The following is a 21,303-nucleotide window of genomic DNA, read 5'->3' as shown; positions in this document are numbered from 1 at the left end:
TGGTGATGGACAGGGAGGCCTGGCGTGCTGCAGTTCATGGGGTCGCAAAGAGTTGGACACAACTGAGCAAGTAAGCTGAACTGAACTGAAGGATTACTGATGGCCTTGATGAGAAGTTTCTGTGGTATGTTGTGGGGGTGAGCACCTGGTGTGTGGGCTAAGGAGAGTGAAGTGAGAGTCATTCAGTCGTGTCCGACTCTTTGTGACCCTATGAACTATCCATACAGTCCATGGAATTCTCCAGGCCAGAATACTGGAGTGGGTTGCCATTCCCTTCTCCAGGGGATCTTCCCAACCCAGGGATCGAGCCCAGGTCTCACACATTGCAGGAGGATTCTTTACCAGCTGAGCCACAAGGAAGCCCAGGAGAAGATGGGAGAAAGAAGACTGAATAGGTATGCGTAATGGGGAAAATTACAGGCTTTTTGTCTGCTCATAAACATGGTCCACAGAGAGAAAAGGTGATGAACCAGGAGTGGAGGGGAGCTAGAACTAGAGCTGCAGCCTTGATTTTTTTTAAAAGAAGGGGAAAAGTCAAAGACTGCTGTGGGGGGCGCTCCGCAGAAAGAGAGAGGCAGTGGAACTTCCCTCAGCAAAGCCAAGGGAAGGGGTCCCGAGGAGAGGTGAGCCTGCTGTCCGCCAACCCAGCCCCGCCCCTCGGCGAGCGAGAGACAATCAGACGCGACAGGAGTTCTGTCTGAGCAGTTCCACTTTATTGCCACGAATTCCTGGTTTATATAGGCAAGCAACGGAGTTTTGCGAGGGACTTTCTATAGTTGCACCAATCACGTTAAAGGTCAAATTGTAATATGCCATAGTTGCACCAATCATGTTAAAGGTCAAATTGTAATATGCCATAGTTGCACCAGTCATGTTAAAGGTCAAATCTTAATATGCCATAGTTGCACCAATCATGTTAAAGGTCAAGTCGTCATGCGCTTTATTGTAACAGGAGTCTATGGTGATCAGGCGCTGTCCACATGCATGGAAATCAAGAGAGCCAGTCAAAAACTTTAACATAGACCACGCCCCTCTCTTCCGCTGGACGCCATCTTAGTTTCCAACCACAAAAGCTAGCCCTTTTTTTAAGGTTTCCCACATAGGGCCCCACAGACTGCAATGAGGAAATGCCAGTTAATCCAGACCAGTGGAGGGAGAGGAGCATATATGTGTAAGCTGCAAGTCAGTGGGTACAGGATGAGGTGAGATCCCATGGATCTGTTGGTTTCTACAGGAAGTAACGGTTATCAGCTTAAAGTGAGGACTGGGGAAGAAAGGTCTTCAGGGTTACAGAGGGTGAGAGTGGGAAATAATTATCTGGAAAAGTGGAAAATCTGTGAATTGAGGAAATGTAGTTTCATTAGGGGGTGGCTGAAAGCGGCTCTTCGAAGTTAGTGGTGGAGATTTTTCTCCTGCCGTGTTAAACTGCTCTTGGGCTGGCATGAAGTAGGCAGAAAGTTGGATATGAATGTTGGGTTTTTGCTAGTTGTGGTACCATGAGATGAGAGGAGGGAGGCACAAGAATATATCCATAGAGAGTGGTGGACTGTGAAACTGGGATGTGAGGATCAGGACAGGGGAGAAATAACAAAAAGTGGTAGGATCAGTGAGTTGAAGGATCCATTTTGGTTGAGGAATTGTTGGAGCTGGCATCTCCAGGAGGTAAGCAATAGTCAGGACGACTGCTCTGGAAGATTAGGTGGTGGGTGAATAGGATGCTTAAAATTGAGATGGTTGAAAGCTTGCACTTGTTTGGTAATTAGAGTATGATTAATAAACCCAGTAGTTTGTTTCTGTCCTTTGCATATATCCCATTTTTAATAGGACAAATTCAACAAAACATTTAGATCCCTCATATATTAACCTCATTCTGGCTAATTGGTCCCATATTAATCGGTACAGGGTTAAGGGTTTAATGATTGCTTAACTGATATTTTCTTCTTTTCCCCATTGGTAAATCAGACATCACTCATCTTGTGTAAAAACTGAAATAGAAAACTGAAGTCTAATTTTAGTATAAACTATGCATGGAAATAGCCATGTCCTCCTTAGTTAATAGTATTGCAGTTTCCAGATAAATTGAACTTTTTCACCAAATTTAAAATGGGTAACATAGAATCAGTGGTAAGACTATAGTATCTATGCAGTAACTCTGTAGGCCAATCATGATCCTCCAATGATGTCACGTCCTAAGCCCCAGAAACTATGTTAAGTCACAATGCAGAAGGGACTTTGTGGATGTGATTAAGTTAAGGATTTGGAGATGGTGTGATTATCCTGGATTATCTAGGGTGGGGTATATAATCTCAGGGGGCCTGACAAGTGAAAGGAGGGGGCAGGAGGGTCAGAGTCAGAGGGATTTGAAGATCTACACTGCTGCTGATGCCTGCCTTGAAGATGGAGGAAGAGACCTTGAGCCTGCCAATGCATGTGATGCGGTCTCTAGAAGCTCCCCTGGAGCCTACAGAAGCAGGAGTTGGCCTTGAGCTGTATCAGTATGACTACAGAGTCTGTAGGAAAGACTAACCTGCAGGCCAGCCGAACTTGATCATAGCCTGGTGGGGTATATTGTATTTAGGTAAGAAGTAGCACTGTCAGGAACCGAGTTGGTTAGTCAAGTAATACAGGCAGGTTTTTATACTGTTAATTCGAATACCAGAGCACCCTCATTTAGTACTCAGTTTTCAGTTCAGTTCAGTTCAGTCGCTCAATCGTGTCTGACTCTTTGTGACCCCATGAACCGCAGCACGCCAGGCCTCCCTGTTCATCACCAACTCCCGGAGTCCACCCAAACCCATGTCCATTGATTCAGTGATGCCATTGTCCCAGTCTCCTCCTGCCCTCAAACTTTCCCAGCATCAGGGTCTTTTCCAATTAGTCAGCTCTTTGCATCAGGTGGCCAGAGTATTGGAGTTTCAGCTTCAACATCAGTTATTCCAATGAATACCTAGGACTGATCTCCTTTAGGATGGACTGGTTGGATCTCCTTGCAGTCCCAAGGGACTCTCAAAAATCTTCTCCACCACCACCGTTCAAAAGCATCAATTCTTCTGCACTCAACTTTCTTTATAGTCCAACTCTCACATCCCTACATGACCACTGGAAAAACCATAGCCTTGACTAGACAGACCTTTGTTGGCAAAGTAATGTCCATGTTTTTTTTTTTTTTTTAATTTTTTTTCCATGCTTTTTAATATGCTGTCCAGGTTGGTCATAACTTTCCTTCCAAGGAGTAAGCATCTTTTAATTTCATGGCTGTAGTCACCCATCTGCAGTGATTTTGGAGCCCAGAAAAATAAAGTCTGACACTGTTTCCACTGTTTCCCCATCTATTTGCCATGAAGTGATGGGACCAGATGCCATGATCTTAGTTTTCTGAATGTTGAGCTTTAAGCCAACTTTTTCGCTCTCCTCTTTCACTTTCATCAAGAGGTTTTTTAGTTCCTCTTCACTTTCTGCCATAAGGGTGGTGTCATCTGCATATCTGAGGTTGTTGATATTTCTCCCGTCCGTCTTGATTCCAGCTTGTGCTTTCTTCAGCCCAGCGTTTCTCATGATGTACTCTGCATATAAGTTAAATAAGCAGGGTGACAATATACAGCCTTGACATACTCCTTTTCCTATCTGGAACCAGTCTGTTGTTCCATGTCCAGTTCTAACTTTTGCTTCCTGACATGCCTACAGATTTCTTAAGAGGCAGATCAAGTGGTCTGAAAATTCTCTTTCAGAATTTTCCACAGTTTCTTGTGATCCACACAGTCAAAGGCTTTGGCATAGTTAGTAAAGCAGAAATAGATATTTTTCTGGAACTCTCCTGCTTTTTCGATGATCCAGCAGAAGTTGGCAGTTTGATCTCTGGTTCCTCTGCCTTTTCTATAACCAGCTTGAACATCTGGAAGTTCACGGTTCACGTATTGCTGAAGCCTGGCTTGGAGAATTTTAAGCATTACTTTACTAGTGTGTGAGATGAGTGCAATTGTGCGGTAGTTTGAGCATTCTTTGGCATTGCTTTTCTTTGGGATTGGTATGAAAACTCAATTTTACTAGAGTAATAATCCTGTGGTAGAGAATGATACCAGAGACTGTTTACCCTGATGTTTTAAAATAGGTAATGGATTCTTTTGCTTAGATTTCTGTGCTCCCTGAACAAATGCATGATTATAATTTAGCTTCCTGTGTGCATGTCTTCATGGAAAGAGTTCAGTGAGCAAATGATTCAATTATCTGATTCCCTTTGATTATATAGTGGTTTCCAGTATGGTTTGCTTGTGGACCTGGGTGTATGAGAACACACTGACCAGAGGGCTCTCATTTCTCTCGGTTCTGTTGGCTGTTGTAGCTCTTCGCTGCTGAACTGGTATTCTGGTCTTAGTTATGTCCATTGAAATCAGTCCATCCCTGGGAGATGACTCTACTGGATACCTTTAACTGATTTATTTTTGCAGACCCTCAGAGGATTAGTTCTGGATCTTGGAATTAAGCTAGGTAATATAACCCCAGAAGGCTTGTGGAACATAAAATGTTTTCTCCAGGTATCATAGCCCTGCTTCTGCAAAGCTGAGAAGCAAACATGAGTGAGCTTTGCTGAACTGAATTTCTGTAATTGAAAACCAGGAAAGAGGCAAGTATATTAGTTTTCAGAACCAAGAGAATTTCAACATCTGGATAGTTTGGAAAAATAGGCCAAAAGTCAGGTGGGATACAGCATAACCTGTGTGTAGTTTTGTACTGTATTGTTTAAAAAAATGTTAAGTGTTAGTTATCAGAAGATAAAATTTATTGGAAGTCAGAAGAGTGCTCTGTAATGACCTAGAGGGGTGGGATGGAGGGGTAGGAGGGAGGCTCAAGAGGGAGGGGATATTTGTATTAATATGGCTGATTTACCTTGTTGTTCAGCAGAAACTAACACAACATGGTAAAGCAATTTTACTCCAATAAAGAAAAGGCCTGAGAAGAGCTAAGATATCTATAGCTTATGTTAGATGAATATATTACTTTCTAAAATAACTCTTAAATATCTTTCTAGATTTGTTCCAATAGTTCTAATGGAATGTAGTCAGAACTCTTAAATGTTTAACTTAAATTTGATATCTTGCTCTGCATGCCACAATAAGGTGAAAATACTCGATGCTTATTTTCATTTACTAGAATATAAGTATGTTAATTTGCTGCTAAAATCGATACACATGGTGGACATTGATGTTTAGCATTTGCTAAAACTATGAACAATGGAAAGAATAGCAGTATTCTGCAAAGTTTCAAAGTTTCAAACAGCCCCATACACACACACAGGTAAAGGGTAGCATACATCCAATAACTTGCAGGATATAATGGCTAGTTAGTATGGACTGTCATTGGCTTGTATCATTTGTAACAAAGTAATCATTTCTTTCAATTAAATGTAGGGTTTACCTGGATGTCTATTATCTAATTTTAATAGTTTCAATATGGGAGAACTAGACCACTGCCGCCCACAGCTACTGTGGTAAGCACAAATGAATTGCAGCATAATCTGAGCATTGTGTTCACATAGTGATCAGGTTGTATCAGGGCGTTTGTTTAAAGATATTTCTTGTTTGAGTTCGTGTATGTTTCATCATTATGAGAGAAAATAGGACGAATCCATAAGGCAATTTGCAATATGCCTACTAATAGGGAATATTATTAAACATGCTTGCTTTCTTTTACTATTGTAATTAGCTTCGTTATCAGTCTGTTTTCCTCCATTCTGATTTGTCCACTGTGCCCATTTTGAATACCTACTATATAAAAAAAACATTAAATACTGAGAGAAGTGGAAGATAGAAAAATCAGTGACAGCTCTTTTAAGCTCAGGGTAGAAGTCATTTCAGAACCTGAATTGTCAGTTGAGAGAGAAGATGCTGCCTGTTAGGAGCACGCAGGGAGCCTGTAGGTGAGGCCTTAGGAGTACTTGGTAGTAAACTGTATTTGCTACCTGTGCAGTGGAGCCATAAGCTCCCGGGGCGCCGTGCTGATGTGTGTCCCCATACTCTGGCACTCGCTCACTTTTCAGAAAAGAGTGGATGAACAAATGTAGATCCCTCTACAAATGTGGCAGGATATCTGCCACAAAGAGGAAGAAGGACGTTCGCTAAACTCAGTGATGTGTTCAAGGAAATGGATTGTGGATTTGGTCTGAAAGTTTCTGTGGACAAAAGGAAAGGAACCATTGGAGAGAAAACGGAAGATGTAAATGAAGGAGGGACTCATTCATGGACTAAAATTCCACAGGGACTGTGTGATAGGGGTAGAGTTAGCCTTAGAAAAGAGATCCCTGTGTACCCTTACATAGGAGAGAGAGAAGGGTTTGGAATTTATTACAATATACTAGTAAGGGCTCAGGAAAAATTAATTAGCATTAATTAATATGCTGATAAGTCCCACAGCACTTTCAATTATAGTGGCCTAATAACTGAAGGAAAATGCAGGTTGAAATTGTGTACATGCCAGTGGTCACGCGCCGTGGCTCAGAGTGAGAAATGGTGCTTGTAATTATCAGGTCCATTTGTCATAAACTTTTGAGGGTGAAGGGTTCCTGCAAGTGCCAACATCTAGTCGTGCCAGGGGAGGAGATATTCCTCCTTGTCCTGCTGAATAGTTCAGAAGTTCTGTCTCTGCTTAGTGCTGATTTGGGATAAACATGAAAAGGTTTTTAGAGTTAGGACCATTTTGAAATGGACAGATTTTTTTTTCTTTGGAGCCTATTTTGTTCATTTTTCCCTCCTTCCTAGGAGACTGATTTTCTTCAGCAGCGTTTTACTGGGAAGCCTGGCCAGTTTCACGTGTTGTCTGTCATCGTGGGTATCACATCGAATGGCAAGAGTGTCATTTGAAGGAGTTGGGTTTGGCGACTATGATCGCTGGAGACATCTCTAGCAACAACACGCTCAGTGGACTGGCCCTGTCTCTAGGATAGAGGGTATGGTAAACAAGCGATGACTGACTTTGAGGCGCATGCTGGGCTATTATTGGTTAGCCCATTAGGCACTTAAACGTAAACTCAAACCTTGCAACCTGCCCCTGGTTTATAAGAGTGTACTTTGCCTGCAGGTGCAGAGTTAGGAGCATGCAGAAGCTAGTGGTGGCCAGCTTCAAGAAGCACGGTGCCCAGGGCCATGATGACAGTTTGTATCGGGGTGACCACTGAGCACCCCTGTGGTCCTCAGACATCCTCATGTTCAGAGGATGGCTCGTGAGACATGACTCAAGGCTGTCGATTCTCTTCCATTTTGAGAAATCGATCTATAGTCTTGAAATACCGAAATAGCAAAGCATCCTTGAAAAACATTTTAGTTCTAAACAATAATTACATATATGACAAAAATTACATACAGTAGTTATAAAGTAATAAGTAGAAAGCCCTTCCCCCAATTCTTACATGTTTTGACAGTTTCTTGGATAGCTTTTCATAATTTTCATGTTTTTTACCTTTTTTTACTCACACTCTTGCATGCTTTTTAAAAATTACTTTTTAAATGAATGATATTGTGTATCTGTTTAGTGGTGTCATTTATGCACTTTCTGACACTGGTATCCCCTACTCTTTGAAAATTCTCTTTATTCTAGTTCATTTTAAAGAAAGTCCTACTTTAGTGCCTATTTTCTCTAACCAGAAGAATTCCAAGGAGGGTTTTTGCTTTTATGAAAAAAAGAGCAAAAAGCCAAACTAGCCTATGGTGTCTGTTTTCCAGCTGGCTGTTACAGAGGCATTGTGCACCCCAGTCAGTGAAAGTGGCCCCACTAAAGTCCTTCCCCAGGAACCACACTCAGCATCTCGGTATCTAGCTTCCGTAGCTTTGAACTATGTGAGCATCTGTGCTTACCTCGATTTATTTTGTGCATCCGTTAGCAGGTGTGTCCTAAGGTGATTGCTTCTTTGCTTTATTCCATTTTGGCGTATGAAAGGTTTTATAGGACTGCTGTTCTTTCAGATAGTTGGTGAAACCTACTGGAAAGGTGTCCTACAGGACATCTTTCCTCAGATAGATGAAATGAAACATAATTTTTTTTAACCAGCTTCCTGTTGACAGACAGTAGGATGATTTTCCAGATTTTTCTTTCATTATTGTAGGTTAATGTTAAAGCTGTAACATTGTCATTATAGTCTCCTTGTACAAATATTTTTGCTTACATGAAAGAAGAAATATAAAGAATCCTGGTCCTAGAAGTCAAATTTGTGGGTCAAAAACATGTAGGTTTCTACATTTTTATAGATATTGCCTTGTTCCACCAACATTTAGTATCAGTTTACACCTCTCCTGCTGGTATAGTTGAGCACCCCATCCCCCCAATTCTTGATCGTCATTGCTCATCTGTTAGTATGTTGTTTTAATTTACATTTCTTAAGTTATGAGTGTTTGAAGATGTTTTCATGTTTATAGATCATTTTTATTTTTCAGTGAATTGTCTGTAGTCATTGCCCATTTTCCAATGAATTGTCTTTTTCTTAGCAATTTGTCAAGACTGTGCATATTAATATTTGATGCAAATATTTACCTTGGTTTATTGTTTGTTTTTTTTATAATTGATTTCTTTGTTTGATTTGTCTTTTATAAAATCAATTGTGACTTCTTTTTGACTTCTACAATTAAAAAAATCATAAAGTCCTTCCTGTATTTCAAAATTTATTAAATTTTTTTCTTCAAGTATTTTCATAGGCTCATGTTTTAACTTTATTGTGGTATACCTGGAATTTGTTTTGTAAAGGAATGAAGGTAAGGATTTAGCCATAAGTTTTCCAAATGGCTGGCAGTTGTCTCAACATCATTTTTTGGAACATTTTCCCATCTTCTCATAGAATACTTGAATTTGAGATTTTCTGACTGATAAATATATGGCACTTACAGTCACATCTAAACTAAGGGACTGATTTTTCATGAGAATGTTTATTTCATTGGATACACTTAAACAGATAGGCATTGTTTTTATAGAAATTTGATTCTATGATCTGTTGAAATTTATAAGTTAAAAAAATTAACTTAATGGAACTCTTTGATTTTATTAAACAGGAGACCTCAATATAGGAGTCTTGAAGTGACAGATGGAGTTTTATGATCAGTATGATTTAAAACTGAGTATAAGATTACTTGCCGTAATTAGCTGTAAAGCATGTCTTCTGAGTATTAAAATCTCATTGGTTTATCATTAAAGGCCTTGCCCAAAGTGGGAGCAGTGAAAATTGTAGAATTTGAAAAATAGTGTCAGATATTTGTTGTTGCATTTTCTGGGTTGGATGAATTGGTTCAGGGAATATGATAGAGCTGTAATTTGTAAGACAAAACATACTATGACTGAAGCTGTGAACATAGGATGCATGAGGCTAAAAGTTACTCAAGGGAAAGATTAGAGTTTTGAAGAGGCAGCTACTTTTTTATTTTTGCCAAAGAATGCTAGCAAATATGAGCTGAGAAGAACTGTGAGTTCTCTTTGTTGATGTAAGACACAAATTTGAGATTTTTAGGTAAGTGTTTAAGGCTCATAGAAAAAGTGTGCATCTGTCGATTATTTATGTTTTCTTTGAAATCTATTGCAACGGAAAACAGGAATCTATGACATACGTGATAAAGGAGGCAGCACTGACTGCTTACAAATAAGACCGGCATGCAGTTTTCCTTGATGAAAATTTTAATGCATCAAAATAAAAAGCTTACAGAATCATCTTATGAACATCCATGGGAAAATGATCTTCAAAGCTTATTGAATTTGTTTTTAATATTTTCACTTGAGGCAAATCATACCCTAAATCTAGATATGACTCAAAACAGTTCTTTTCTTCTTTATTCTAAATATTTAAGTATAAATTACAGTTTATTAAAGGATGGTTCTGAGACTTAGAAACTTCAAAGTCAAATCATTTAACTTTGTAACAGTTGTCTAGATATTAAATTTAGTTGGACTTCACATAAAAAATTAAGAAGATAAGCTAATTCAGATGTGTTTATGACACCCTGATTTAAGACAAACATAGAGTTTAAATTGAACCATATGTATATATTTTGATATTTTTTGGTAAGGTACCATATTCATATACAATTAAAGAATTTCGTTGGTATAGAGAAATGCAAAACATTAAACAATGTGTAGACTCTAGTGGTAATTCATGTATTTTACTTAGTAGATATTTATGAATGGCATAAAAATTTATAAGATATTCATTTTTATTACACTATAGTTAAGGCCATCTCTTTTAGTGGAACTATGGCTACAGAATTTCTGAGTTTTAAATTGTGGCTTCAGGTGAATGAAGTACTCTTATAGTAAGTGATTTTGAAAGCTTCTTGGCTCGTTTAACCTTACAAAATAGTCTGAAATGTTTACACTTGTTGAAACCACTGAGGCTGTACGAATGAAAGAGAACTAATTTTCAGGATTAATGTAGGGTTTTGAAAACACAGGCTTCACACTAAAATAGAGACCAGGGCTTCCCTGGTGGTACGGTGGTTAAGAATCTGCCTTGCAGTGTAAGGGGCACTGGTTTGATCCCCGGTCTGGGAAGATCCCACACGCTGCGAAGCACCGCAGCTACTGAGCCTGTGCGCCACAAGTACGGAAGCCCACGAGCTTGAGCCCATGCTCAGCGACAAGAGAAGCAACTGCAGTGAGACGCTCTCACACCACAATGAGAATGTAGCCCCCACTCGCCACAGCTAGAGAAAGCCCACCTGCAGCAGCAAAGACCAGAACAGCCAAAAAAGTTAAAATTAAAAAAAAAAAATTTAAAAAGAGACCAGTTGGTGACTGACGTTCACTTGCATCGTGAGCGCTGTGCTTCTCAGTGGGTTTTGTTTCCAGCCCTACCGTGCAGTCTGTTGTCCCTGATACATACTGCCTTCCTCCTCTCGTGGAAACAGAGCAGTCCTTGTTTTCTGTCCTCTTCGCATTATAACCCAGACCTAAGGCAAAAAGTTAGGAAATAAAAGGCTAGGATCCGACTCAACTGAGGTTTGGAGCCATCTCTCATCTTTAGGATTTGGCTTCCAGCGGTTAGGACATTCAGTGTTTGTTGAATGAGTGGGCACTTACTTTGATTGTAGAAACAGGTTAATTTTCATCTACTTCACTGTTGGAATGAGGAGTTCTTACAATACACAAAAATGTGTTTCTTAGGGCCAGACCATTCTTCTGGTTCATCATTACACTTTTCTTTCTTGCCTTGGTTTATGTGTATAAAGAAGACTGTCTAACATCATTAGCTTCATTAATGATATTGTTACATTGAACTCTGTGAGAAATAAACAAACATTTCATAATCTCAGGAGATGAATGAATAAAGTACTACTCTGGCTCTGTTGAACCACCTTGGAGTTAAATTGTCATTATTGTCATACCTAGCAGCTGACAGGGTAAGAAGGGTACCCTGTCATTCTAAGGAAGGTTACGATACTCTGGATGGAGATGTGTACATATTCATTTTTCTGAGGTTAATAATGGCTTCTAATATTTTACATTTCAGTGTCATGTTAGAGATTTCATTTCATGACCTTTTGTTCATTCACATGTATTTTTGTTTTTAGCTCTAAACGAAAGACATGAGGCCTAAGACTGAGATGAGGTTGTTTTGAGGTCATCTGATTTCTGACTAGACGGTGTGCGATCGCCTCGTCCTGAAACCACTGCAGACAGAATGGTAATGGCAAAGCCTGAGACAAAGAGAGGCCTTCATTTTTTTCTGTGTCTCCTCTCCTACCCCAATTCCTTTCTTTATAAGCTTAATTTTTCTGTAAGTTGTGAACCAAAGATGTTAAACAACATGCTGGCACCCTAACTAAACTGGTTCAAGTGTTTAATACCAAAAAGATTAATTATATAAAACTATATGTCAATTAAACCTTTTAGAGTTGGTTAAACATACTTTTAAAAAACTGAGATCTTGTGAGCTACTGAAGTAGCAGCAAAATGTTTATTATAGGAAAGCACCTCAGACTGTTAGGTATTGGCAGATTGAAATAATTTTCCCCCCTTTGAAATCCAATATAGTTTGCTCTCCAAAGGAACTGTGGACTTAACAAGTTTTTCAGACTAGATAGTAAAGATTCTTGCCACAGGTTTTTCTGTCATAAAGAATTTTGATGTTTTATGTATTGTGTGTTTTTGTTTTTTTTTAATGTGAAGTGCCCATTAAGAGTGTTAGTTCTGTCAGTTAACTCTGCTCTTATTATTGCATGTATCTTAGTTCAAAATATATTTTATGATAGCAGCACTCTATTATAGTAAAACATTTTTAGGGGGGTGTAGAGGCTCTCTTTATTAAGTTTATTCTGATGGACCATGTCCTGTTAAATGTGTTGATGTAGCAGACAATTCCTAGACCTGATCCTCCCAGACCCCTCCAGAATGGAATCTCAGCAGATTCTTTGCTCAAATTCAGATCTTATACTTAGCTACTTTTTCAGAGTAAGTGGTTCTTTATTTCATTTCCTCTACTACATGTAATGCCATCAATAGCAAAAATAATAATATAAATTTACTTACATTTAGTCTAAATAAATTATACATCAGTTTGTTTAACTGATGAGATGCTGAGAAAATGAAATTGTCATTCTCTTCCAGAGAGTAATACCAAGGGCAAATTCTAAACTACTGACAGCATTAAGAATTATTTCTTACAGTCATGTTTATTTTCATGTTTTCTTCTAGAAACTCAGTTATAGTATAGTTCTAAACAGCACCTAAGTTCCCTACAAACAGCATTGTCCTCCAAATAGCATCACAAATAGTATTTTATGGGTAGTATTTTCTCAGATGTTGTGAATGACCTAAAATTTATAAAATATATTCTTCTATTTCATGTTATATGACCTTCTGTGATGATATACTTATTTACATGTTACGTAAATCCAGGCATTGTTTTGGCTAATCCAGAGTGCAATAACTTAATATCTGTGAGCTCAATTTATACTTAAATAATTCAGCCTAGCCTTGTTCTTAAAAAAAGCAGTATACAATAGGTTGTTTCCTTGTTTTATTTTGTTTCCTAATTTGTTGTTTTCCTCTTCTTTTGGAAATGTGAACGCCGAACTTTCAATTTTCTATGGAATCATTAAATAGGCTGGTCTAAATAGCATGGTTTTTAAACCTGTAATTAAGAGAATTGTTCCTGTAGTTCATTTTTGTATATTAATGTTTCTATGAGAATTACTGGTTTAAAATAACCATGTCTTGTATGTTCCAAAACAAAATTGTTTTTCTTTTTCAAATAAATCCCTATATAGATGGACCCTTTTTGAGTTTACAAGAACTTTGAGGATCATCTTTCCTATTTCACGTGCTAAAAGCTAGTGTAGTAGACGTACAAAGACTTGAACCACTGCTACTTGGCTAAAACATAGTTTCTCAAGGTGAGTTATGTCAGAAGGAGATAAAAAATCTCATTTATGCATCTGAACGTCTGTTTCCTTAATGATAGCTTAAAAAAGAATAAAGCCAAAACCAGTACCACTTTATATTTTCAAACAGTAAATATGAAGGTATTTTGACCCAGTAAATATTTAAATAGGTAACATGTATGAGTATAGTTTAGTATTTATTTTGTTGTAAGTAAACAGCCTTGTTACTAAGGAGAACTTTGATGTTAGACTTTAAAAACTTATAACTGTAAATGGGGGAAAAAGCATTAACTTTAAAATGTCATTTTGAAAATTATAAAATACTGACCTTTTCTAAGAAAATCTTTTCCTTTTGACATTGTTTAATTTTTTTTCCTTTTTGTTTTTTAGGTTTGCAATTTTTTTTGGTGATGGCATGTTCAGAATCTTGGATCCCTAAGTTGAATATGTTGGAAATATTTAGGAACTCTGGAAATTGTTGTTTTTGTATCAATAATGACTTACTAGGTGAATCAGTAGATTTAATAAAACATATAGAAGAATAGGCGTTATAATTTTGTATTTCTAGCTGTTGGTATCAATGTCATACTCTGGAGACAGTTATTTTTTGAAGATTCACAGGTTTTTATGGACCTTTTATTTCCCCAGGCGGTTTATAGAATCTTCCCGTGCCAGTTTGATCAGCTTTTTTGCCTTTCTCTCTACCTCAGGTAGTGTTGCTTCCTTAGTCAGAGGTGCTTCTCGATCAAGAGGAGAAAGATGAAATAATTGTCAGGCGATAGTCCTAAAGGCAGTAATTACAAAACTTCAGCCTGGAAATGGCCTCAGCATGGTCATAGCAGGTTATGCAAATTCTACCCGATGTATCCAGATACACCAGCGGCAAAATGCCACCAGTTTTCAAATTAGATATCATCCTGTGGGATGGAAGTGCCCATAAGGAGGGAAAGGAGCCGCTCGGTTTCGCCTGCTTCTCTCTCCCTGTTGTTGAATGAATGAATTAGGAAAGGAAAATGGCCATGAAACAGACTGTGCAAATGAAGAGGAGGAACAAAACTTGACTCTCCAAGAAGGACTATTTCTCTCAAAAAGGGAAAGCTGCCTGTATTCCACGTGCACTGTTTTAAAACTGGGGGTTACTCTGAAGTAGACCCAGAGTGTGAACTAGGGCATTCTCAACCAAAGCGATGGATGGAAAACTGGCATTCGATAGGAGAATCAGGCATTCTTTGGGTGACTGGAGTGCCATGATTGGTGGTTGTCCTCTCTGGCTTGTTCCTGCTGGGATTAAAAGATTAAGCATTGTGGGATGGGTAGTTATATTGATGGTCAAATATGATTGCCTCCCTTTTCTTTTGGCCAAAACTGGGGAAAGGTTTGATTGTTTTTAAGGCCTTATTCAGAGCAATTGAAAAAAGATTAAAGGGAAAGGATGAGGAGAATTCAAGGAACTTTAGAGACTGAGTGCTAGCTCAGTAGGGTGTTAATTATTTATTCTGAGTTTTATTATTAGTAGATAATCCAGTAATACAGAAATTGGTAGAATAGGACTTTTGATAACGTTTCTGTTAGAAGGCATGTAGAACCTGATAAACTATGTAAGATATACTGTAACTGCATCCTCCTTCCCCTTGCTTTGCTTGGTTTAATAGGAATTGGCTGATATATATTTAATAAATGGCACAATGAAAAAATCAGAATTTAAAAAAAAACCAAGTTACATTTTAACCTAAATATGTATTGCCTATTTAGCTGCTTTCCCATTACAACTGACTTTTAAAAAAAACGGTCCTTCTCTGATACTTTTGTCAATAGAAGTGTTTCCTCTTAGCCAATACTAGCCACAGTATTGACTGGGCCTAGGCATTTGATATATCCCAAAGGAATTAGCCAGGAAAAGACTTGTTCCCTACTGGAATGAATATTTTAAAGCCCTTCTTAGATTCTGAACACTGTGAGTACAAATGAAAGAGACCCAAGAGAGGGAAAAACTTAAGAGCCTAAGAATAAAGATGATAGTGGGGATGAGGGGAGGGGTAAGCTCTTATATAACTAAGCTAAGATGCTTGAAGGCAGGGAATTAGTTTCCTGGAGATTATGAGATAGTATGGGAAATCCCTTGAAGGGTAGGCATTCTGATGTTAATTTGGGTAGGTCACACTGGCATACTATTATTTTAAAGATAGTGGCAGGTGATATTGGAAATTACAAGTGTGTTTCCTAGTAATGAGTTTGATTTCATTCTGGTATGTTATGAATGGGCATGTGGCTCAAGGATTAGCTTAATTCAAAATAACTTAAATATTGGAGAAAATACCATAAAAATGGGTCTTTTGTCCCTGTTGTATAACCTCAGGAAATATTGTAGAATTCTGAACGTAGTGGAGAGTTGATGGCATGAATATAACCAGTATTTGATGGTTGCCTTCTAGAAACTTCTAAATAAAACCTAAATTTGTTTTATGTTGGCCTCAGTTGTACGACAGTAGCATTTCTAGTGTGTATGTCCCATGGGAAGGTCTGTACCTCCTTGGCTCACTGCACGTCACAGCCTTGCACATCACTGTGAGGCTTCAGAGACTGACTCAGTTACCTAAGGTTGATTAGCTATTTGGGGAGAGTCAGTACACAGCAGCACACACAAGACAGTGAGCCTCAAACGACAGCTGTCTGTATTTTGGACGTTTTAGACCCTGTTTGGAAGATCAGAAGAAAGCTTTGGATCATTTCCACAACAAAACTACGGTTTCTGAGTGTAGAGGTTGGTTGTCATCCAGGAAGCCCTGATCTTAAAGACCATCTTCATTTTACACCTGACCTTGTTCCGGCTTTGTTGTCATTCTCCATCAGTAGTTGTCTGTCACCTTTGAATGGAGCACCAGATCCTGAAGGATACTTCCCGCTTTACACACTGAACTCTTGAAGCCACAAGTCCAGAGATTTGTGACGTCATGGTGAAAAAACTTTCTGCAAAGCACTGCCGAAAAGGTGCAGATGGTAAGAACAGGGCCTGAGGCATTAGGTGTGGGACGGCCCTCCTAGGTAGTACCTACCTCCTGCTGGCTTAGGGGCATTATATGTTTTGTTTTAAAAAATGAGCATATTTCTTCTAAAATTTTTAATTATTATAAAGGTTTTCTACCTACATGTGACTTTTTCTCATGTTTTAGGGTATCACATTCATAGTACAAATGAAATGTGTACTTCAAATGAACACAGTGACTGGAAATGTGGCATTCTGTTATTTGTGACTCTGAAATTTGTAGCACACTTTCAGGAAAATCGTTGTGATTCCCAGATACTTCGTTCTTTATTCCTTGCAGGTTTTCTTGAGTGTATGATTATTTCTGAATTTTATTAACCTATTTATAACTTTAGAGAAAACTGCCTTCAGTTTATGTCTTAACTCAGAATACTTGGATTTACCTTAAGTTAGCAGTGTGTTTTGAAAAAAATTCCATTTTTAGTATCTCTCATCTCCATTTTGGAATCTTAGACCAACTGCTCATTACAACGTACATTGGGACTTTTCTGCAAAATACAGCTCCACTGAGAAGGTCATCCTTGAAAAATAAGAAATCTGAAGAAAGTAATTTGGGGATGAGTAGAAACATGGAAGATCATACCACAGCGCAGCACACTGGAGACACCTTAGACTTCACTGCTTTTGTACGTGAAACATAATTTGAATGTCTTCTGTGAACTGGACTTGGAGACAGATAAAATGTATCTTGACTAAGAAAAGCACAACTCTAGCCTCTAATACATGGCCACCAGGACAGCTGACTCTTGATCGTTCACACTGGTGGAGGGACCCTGGCTCTTTCAACCTGACTAAAGTTAGATGTCATGCATTCAAAGGTGTTTCTGTGTTCCTTTTGGAATATAGTGTTTGGATTTTACAGTATGTGCCTCTCAATTTCACCTGCCCTCATGGAAGAGCCTGAGTTCATCTGTGCCCTGATGCTTGGTCGCTGTCCTTTGGTTTCTGAACTCTTGACCTAAATGTGGGGACAGCATTGAGTATAAAGGATTCCAGAATTGATCAGATCTGTTAAGTCTGTTCCACTTCTCCTTCCTGGGTAATTTTATTCCATTTCCTTTTCAACTCTTCTAAACGTAGCCCAATTTCCGCCCCTTTGTCTTAGGTCAGGGTAGAATTATATAACCACACTGTCCAGGCTTCTTCCCTCTTTGTCCCATTTTGTTCCGCCTGCAACGGGAGGTTCCTGTTGCTTTACTCTGAAAGCGTCTCCTGGTGTCCTTGTATTTCCATCTCCCTCCCTGCATGTTCTGGTGGGAAAATAGAATAGAGGCAGACTTAGCAATCTTGGCTATCTAAGACTTGCCTGTAGAAGTCCATAGTATCTTAAAGAGAGCGTCTGAGCTGTGGTGTTGGCCGGCGTCTCTGATGGTGCTCAGTCAGGTGTGGCTGTCCACTCTCCCTCAGTCCTCCTGAGAGCCGGGAAGGAACCTCATCTCGCCTCAGGCACAGGGCGAGCCAGTCTGACTTTCCCGTAAGCTTGCTGGTTCCTGGAGCCATGAGTTAGTGAGAAAGTTAGAAGAGATCCATACGTTTCCCCCAGATGCTAGTAAAACAAATCAGGTGCCGAGAAAACATCAATAAGCTTTGTCAAAGGATATGCCAGATTTTAGGTTAACCTACACAAACCTGCATTGACCATCCAGTTTTGTCTTACTTTAAAAAAATACACAAATTAATATAATGCTTAGAAGATACTACCAAAGTACCCAGGCATTTTCAAAATGCGATAGATAGTACCTTTTTTTTTTTACAAGCAGCTTTCAGAAACACGTGAAAATGTGTTTTGTATAGAAGAGCATATACTGAATATAATATTCTGACTGTTATTCTAATAAAATTAAACTTAAATCATCTCATTATTTAAAGCCCAGTAGTTTGAAATTGTTTTTGAGTAAACTTTTATAGCATGAAACTATTTTCACTTCTCATAGAATGTACAGATATTAGTAGAAGCTGCTCATGTGTGTGTGTTTTCCACATAAAATAAAAATACTGTAAACAGGGTCATGTCTCCAGTAAGAGTTTCCAAACTTTTGGCTGTAATTACCAAATGCTTGGGGTTGGGCTGACTGGAAATATATCTCAAGTTTTTCTGTATATGTAGCAAATTTTGTCCGAATAAAGTAACTTTGTCCCCTGAAGGAGCTTTTAGTAATACTTTTGTTAAATAAAATATGTGAAAGTTAAAAGAAAAGAACAAAAGGATCTGTAAATGCCATGGCCTCAATTAGGGGTTTGTGAACTTTCTCTCTCCAAGTTAACAGTGGTAGTGAGTTGGTAGGAGTGGGGTGGATCCAAGTTAACAGTGGCAGTGAGTCAGTAGGAGTGGGATGGAGGTGGGATTTGTAGTTTGAAGGGATAAGGAAAGAGCCCTGTCTGGAGTTGACTGCAGTGGGTCAGTGTGCATAAGCTGTGACCTGTGGACCCTAAGGGCAAGGTTAGGCTTGCTGCTAGAAGTCTCGACCCACCGTTGCTGAATGACCAGCAGAAGGGTGTTGATCTGAGGCAAAATAGGAAAAAAAAAAGACGGTATAACGACATCAAAATATATTTTCAGTTAAAAAAATTGTCTACTCTGCCCTTATTTGGTAAAAATAAAAAGCTTGCCATCCCGAGTTAGTTTTCTTAAAGCTATTTAAGAGATTTTTATAGTGGTCTGTGAAATCAAAAGGCTGGGAGCAGCTGCTGCTTGGACTATTAATTCCAGTATTCTTGTGCAGTGTTAGCATATTAGGGTCCCAGTTGTTTATTCCACAACCCGTAACTAACAGAACAGTGATTAGGGTGTCAGAACAGTTTGGGAAGGTGTAGATAATTAACCGGCATTGCTGTGCAATGGGCGTCGTCATCTCAAACTGCTACACCTCGTTACGGTTAGCAGCTAAAAGGATGGCTTGTATCCCGTTTCAGCCAGTGGTTGACTGGAAATGTCCCAAACACATTTCCAGTAGTTTTGTGTGAAAATGAATTGATAACAAACACAAAGATCTGCTACAATACCGACTTTGAGGAAATTGTTTATGCTGCCTTGAAGTTAATTTTTTTCAACCTGTAAAATGGTCACCAACCTGCAGAAAATTCTACACTAATAAATGACCAGGATCTATGCAGTGGTTATAATTTATTTCTATTTCTGCTTCTCTTCTAATATCAGAGTTCAAGATTGAATAGTCTTGTGTGACTAGACTACTTTTTTTTTTTTTTTACTGATTTATCTTCAGAAAAACCGGACAAAAGAATCTGGAAGAAGGAGAAACTGAGGAAGGAACCCAGGACGTGTTTGGGCAGCAGGGTGATCATCTTTACCCCTGAAAGGGCATTTCCAGAAAAGTACAAGCTACGTAACGCCAGTGTTGTATTTCATCTACTTATGTGCTTGCCACTGTGCTAAGTGACATGTAAAATGTGTCTAGGAGTGAATTTCCAAGAAAGATCCTGAGATTTCTTCCTTTGACAGCTTTGAGACAATCAGCATCCTTCCTGAACAGGTGCTTGTGGGCAAGTTCAGAGGGAGTCCGTGATCTCTAGCCGTGGTTTACAATACTCCAAAGTACCTCCCTTTGTCTCCAGGGATGCTGCAAAATTCTCACTGAATTGCTCATTAGGGAAAGCTTGTCATATTCTACATTAAGTGTTTTCCTTAGAGACTTTATCTTAGGAGACCCAACTTTGAGTTATTAAACCCAGGGCTATGATTAGTGAGGCGGACACCTGCTTTCTGTATTCACTGGGACTTGAAAGCAAGAATGAAATTACCAAATAAAATGGGTTTGAGAGAGATTTTGGACTTCATTTCCTCTATGTCGTGCATCCTTTCCCAAGGGTAGAAAACAATCAGCAAGGGTTTTAAGTTTTTCAATACTGGAAGGCACTACTTTCCCATTAAAATTTTGGATTAAATATTTTGAGCATCTGTAATTTTGTAGCAGAGAAAGAATAATTGATGGAAATCATTTCACCTAAAATATGACTCAAGATTTTGTGGTAGGTTTGCAATTTTGAATTGGGAAGAGAAAGCACAAATTTCTTATGGGCCTTTGATAACACAGTTATATGCAGGGAATTTACTTTTTTTCCTCTCACTCACATCTCAGTCTTACTCCAAACCAAGTAATGTTTTTAGTCAGATAATACCTCAGGAACTTTCCCTTGGGAATTAGTATTTTCTTTAGCTCCTGAATTGCTCTCAGAGGCTTTAGGCTTCTCTGGGCCCCATTTTGACCTTAGAAAAACTATTGGGTTCGCCAAAAGTTCATTCGGCTTTTCCCATACGCTGTTATAGGAAACCCGAATGAACTTTTGGCCAACCCAATATACCACAGAGTGAGTTGTGCAATTTTAAAAGCCCCCTTTGCAGGATCTGTTACGAAATACAAAAATATTCACATCGTTGTAGGCTAGTTTTTCTTACTTTGAAAAGGGAGGGATTATCCTTTCTAGTGAATGGTTGGTTTGTGGATCTCAGTCGAGGCCTTCCCCAGTACTTCTTGATTCAGCAGGACTACCCCACCCCTCCCCGGGTGATGGGGCTAAGGACCACCGCTGGACTTAAGGAAGTTTAAGGCAGGTGATGGGAGTGTGGCTTTCACATCTACCCGCATAAGCAGTTCCTGTTTGCTTGTTTTATAACATCTTTTCAGAAAGTCATTGTAGCAAATTGTAGTTTCTCCTTGCCTCAAGATTTTTTAATGTTTAAATTGAGATTTAAAAGTAGAGTTAATTCAGTCATTTCCTCTTTTAAAAAAAAATGCCATCAGCTGCAGATCTAAAATTTCATCTTCCAAGTCCTAAATTCTGATTTCAAAAAAAAATGATAAATTTGGTCTGAGTAGCATATGAAAACCTTGTAACAGCCCTTTCTCTTTCCATTCTTTTTTAGATTTTTAGGCTGGCACTTCTAAAGGAAGATAT

The 21,303-nt window shown here is 38.7% G+C and overlaps 1 protein-coding gene across 4 annotated transcripts in view; it reads left to right on the top strand.

Annotated features, from left to right (window-relative positions):
- XKR6 (XK related 6) overlaps positions 1–21,303 on the top strand; it is a 264,606-nt gene that overhangs the window by 73,257 nt on the left and 170,046 nt on the right. The window contains exons 1-3 of one of the 4 annotated variants that reach the window (XR_005719822.1): positions 5,111–11,647; positions 13,737–13,853; positions 16,037–19,498. The exons of 1 other annotated variant lie outside the window; for it this stretch is intronic. The gene's annotated coding sequence lies outside the window, so the exon portion shown is untranslated. Of the gene's footprint in view, positions 1–5,110; positions 13,359–13,736; positions 19,499–21,303 lie in introns of those variants that run through there. 2 more of the 4 variants (XR_005719819.1, XR_005719825.1) reach the window with 2 other exon arrangements.

This window comes from Oryx dammah, unplaced genomic scaffold, assembly GCF_014754425.2.
Source record: "Oryx dammah isolate SB20612 unplaced genomic scaffold, SCBI_Odam_1.1 HiC_scaffold_1, whole genome shotgun sequence".
NCBI classification, from domain to species: domain Eukaryota; kingdom Metazoa; phylum Chordata; class Mammalia; order Artiodactyla; family Bovidae; genus Oryx; species Oryx dammah.
This window is presented reverse-complemented; position numbering and strand designations above follow the sequence as displayed.